Here is a 4,475-nt window from a genome sequence, read left to right as displayed (position 1 = left end):
CGCCATAACGCTTCATTCTCCTAATAGGTCTATATTACATGTGGACAATGTGTGATTACATTTTCACAAAATTGGCAAAATATTATATGACTTTGTCACAAATGTGTTGAATGTTCACCTTCCTTGACCTAGGTTTAGTTGGATGAAGGAGAGCATGTATTTGGGGATTTCAGGACTTTAACTTGACTTTGACCCATTCATAAGCTTATGCATTGAGTAATTTTCAAGGTATGGAGAAAAGTGCAATTTCTGTATTGAAAAGTACATTGTTACCATTTTCATCTGGCCTTTGACCCTAAAATTCATGGGATAATCAAGGCAAAACATGCATATGTTGTAGTTTCAAGATAACTTGAGCTACTTCCGAGATATGGAAGAAGAAGTTAGTTCAGCACTTTCCCTTGATCTTTGACCTTTTGACCTTCGAGGCAAACAAAAAAAAAGAAAAAAGTTTCCAGAGAATCTCTATTAGGCCATACATGCATACACAAAGTTAAAAAAAAATAATCCTCCTGGCATTGCATAAACATGAGGGAAATAGTTAAATTTTGAAGTGTTGCCCTTGACCTTTGACCACTGACCTTTGACCCATGAACCCTAAATTCTCTAGATAATCACTGCCTGTCAGTACATGTATATATACTATGTTCCATGAAGATACCTTGAACAATTTCCAAGGTACGGAGAAAAAGTGAAGTTTTGATATTTTTACTTTACCTCATGACCCTAAACTTTCACCAGAGAATCTTAATTGGGTAATACATGTACACACTAAGTTTAAAGAAAATATGTTCAGGCATTGCATAGATATGATGGAAATAGTGATATTTTACGTATTTGACCTTGACCTTTTGACCTTTGACCTTGATCATGTGCACCCAAAAGTTGATAGGCACAACTTTACCCCCTATAATACACACACATGCCAAGTTTCATTAGGATACCTCAAAAGGTTTTTTAGCTTTGCTGTCCACAAAATTCATTACGGACGGACGGACAACCCGAATGTGGAAAAGTATTTAGCTAAGGCTTGCCTATAGGACTAGTCAAGTGTAAACTATAGTTTTACCAGCTAGACCTGTAACCTTTATAATAATAATTGTTGGTTGTAATATTGCTGCCATTGGCTATAGATTATCCTCCATGCTAAAAGTCTCACGTATAGTCACTTGAGTGTATATTTCAGAGAAAATGTTCTTTTGTCATCTATATAAGAATGTGCACAATTTCTGTTTCCATTCTATCATTCTACAAGTTTTTGACAATAGTAGGTCAAATTCACAAATGAGTGGAATGGGGTTTTGAGGACTTTTTTTTTCAAAGTATATTAAATGTACATAATTGATTGTGACAGCGTACATGTAGTGTCTATGATATTATTGTTTCGTTTATTTGCCTTTGAGTTGTCTCGAACGATCAATTTGATAAATATATTGTTTGGAGGTTTATGATAGTTGAGAACACACAAAAATATCTGGTGTGTATATATATATATATATATATATATATATATATATATATATATATATGCGTGTGTGTGTGTGTGTGTGTGTGTGTGTGGTGTATGTGTGTATGTGTGTTAATCTACCTGTAGTCCACTTCATATCCTCAAAACTAGAAAAAGATCAAAAGTTTTGTGAAAACAAGTGAATTTGGCCAAAACTTCTTTCTATTTATTTAAAGAAAGCAACACCCCTCATTTTCAGTGCTATTATAGTTTTTTCAAATCAATTTTAATTATGAAAAAAAAAGTGTACTTGTATTCACGTTAAGAAGTGATATTTTGAAAGTAAGAGCGCTGAAAACAATTTAAAAACAATATTTAGAAATAACCAGTCTAACGCTTGTTCGATTATACCCGCTCAACGCTAGAGGGCGGCAGCCACTTTCGTTTCACCTGTCAGTGGCTGTGCATGAAATCGGGAGAGTTGATCATCTTACCATGTAATGTTATATTTTAAGACCCTGAAGTAGCATTTAAAAGAATTAATCGTATTGGGTGTTATCAATGCGAAAATCTGATTGTAATTTTTAGGGGATATACTGCAGCAAGTCGCCCCAAAAATTACAATTAGACTTTCGAATTGATAACACCCAATATGATCGACCTGTCTAAGTGTTATTTCAGGGTCTTAAAATATAACATCTTAGCTCTATTTTGCAGAAAACCCCATTCAATTTGGTTAAGCGGTCACAGAGAAATGTGAATTGTTGTAAAGCGTGTCATGAGTCTGATTCTTCCAGTTTTGGCAATTCAATGCTCTAGTGCGTGAATGATAGACAGAATTTGGACGGAAGAGATTCCCGACATCCTCTACAAAATTCCTTATTTTCTCTTTGACCACTGAAGCAAATCGAATGGGGTTTTCTGTAAGATGTGGGCAATGAGTTATAGTTTCATACCCTGAATTTGTATTTAGATTGATTCACTATCTTTAAAGATATCATTGCGGAGGGCCCCGTTGTAATTTTTTTTTTTTTTTTTGGACATACGTAGTGTGGGATCTTTGCTGTCACCTATGACATTGCCTACCCTTCGTATGTCGCTTCTCTCCTTCACTCTCCTCTTAATTTCTATAGCGAGTCTTATTTCGCCAGACAAACGACCAGACACAATGTTACCGCAAACTTCTCTTCCTTACTTACATCTCAATCACCATGCAGAACTTTTTGAAAACCCATGGTCATTATGGCTAGTTTTTTATTTCTTAAGTCATTTTAATTTTTGGCAACTAAAGAGAGGAAATTATTTACATTAATGTCTACCATCAGTAGTGCAAAAAAAAAAAAAAAAAAAAAAAACAGACAAGCACTAACAACCACAAAAGAACAAAGTGATATCTGCATCCACAAATTTACGTCAAGCAGAAAAGATTTGTAGATTGATTTTAACCTGAATATATTATACAGATATGCCAAGTTTCTCAACTGGCTGGGTCCAGTGAGTAAGCCTAACAACTCAAACTGCGAGGTGGTGTGAAACGAGGGGGGGGGGGGGGGGGTCTGCAGAAGGTCTCCTGGCCTCCCCATTTTGGGATGAGTATGCCTAATTGTGCATTTTGATTGGTGCTCTTAGGCCTATTCCTATATACCTATTAAAGAGCTGTAACGCAGTTTTACTTGCAGAATTCTCATTTTGTTTGTACAATGGAATATGGAGGCTTTGTATTTCCCCCAAATTTTCTTCGAGAGTGGCGAGTCTTGTTTGTAGAATGTCACAACTGACACGATGACACATTTTTAGAGACCTCTGGATTATTAATTCAGAATAGTAAATGGCTGTGGTTGTATAGGAGCATAATTTGTAAAAGGAATGATATCCTTTAGCCAACTCCTCATAATATGGGAGGCGTGAGAAAAATGATTGCGGAGGGATTAGCGTGTGAGTTGGGTCACTGGGCGTGAAACTTGGTAGGTCTGCGAATTTGACCCTATCAGTGAATGCAATAGACTACTTCTAAATTTTCAGTATAGCGACTGAATTCCAATGAGCATTGCCTGAAGTTGACATGAGGAAACCCGAAAGTTCAAGATTTATAGTACCGGTGTGCACATAATTGTTATTACCCAGTAATTTATATTGGCCTTCCCATAGTATAGCTAATGAAGCTGCAGAGTGCAAGTATTGTCATAATAGATGTTAAAATCATGAAACGCAGCTATTTTTTATTTCCTCCTCCCCTTGACCTTCGCTACAATCATTTGCGAAACAAATAAACAAACTGCTGACTTCTACAACCCACCATCTGCCTAAACATCACAGATATATTATATATATATATATATATATATATATATATATATATATATATATATATATATATATCTATCTATATATGTATATATATTATGTAATATAGGCATATTAATATGGCAGCAGTTTTATTCGGGATCACAAGCCGTGGGTGGTCACACAGTCATGGCCGGCGCCGCGGTTTCAAAAGTGAGGGTCGACATTTGTTGCACTTCCGGTTTTTTTTTTTTTTTTTTTCAGCAGAAAAAAAAGAAAAAAAAAAGGTCTTCAGCACAAATAACTTGTATGCCACTTGTATGCCACGGGGGTTTCTTTAGCAGAAAAAAAAAAGAAAGAAAAACCGCCCCGCCCCCGCCCCACCCCCCCCCCCCCCCCCCAGTTCCGCCGGCCCTCATAATTTTGGCAAAAACAAACTCCAAACTTCCATGTATTCGTGATCATGTATGCAAATACATGACCTCATGCTCTGTAATTCTACTCCTGCTGAACATTGTTCTGTAAATTTACTGAATGCTAAAAGGCAAAGGTCATGATATTGAAAGAGCTGGAGGTTGTATTTTCTTGATGTTCTCCGCTCAGTCTCAACGAAAGTGGGAGGGCCGAGGGGAAGACAAGCGGAACTAGCAGCATGTACGATGTCGTGTGTATTGCATTTCTCTCGCTCGCTGGTTTTGTGGCCTAGCCTAGGCATGCATGGCCAGACACCAGTCACACACTTCAG

Source organism: Diadema setosum, chromosome 6 (assembly GCF_964275005.1).
Source record: "Diadema setosum chromosome 6, eeDiaSeto1, whole genome shotgun sequence".
Classification (NCBI taxonomy): domain Eukaryota; kingdom Metazoa; phylum Echinodermata; class Echinoidea; order Diadematoida; family Diadematidae; genus Diadema; species Diadema setosum.
This window is presented reverse-complemented; position numbering follows the sequence as displayed.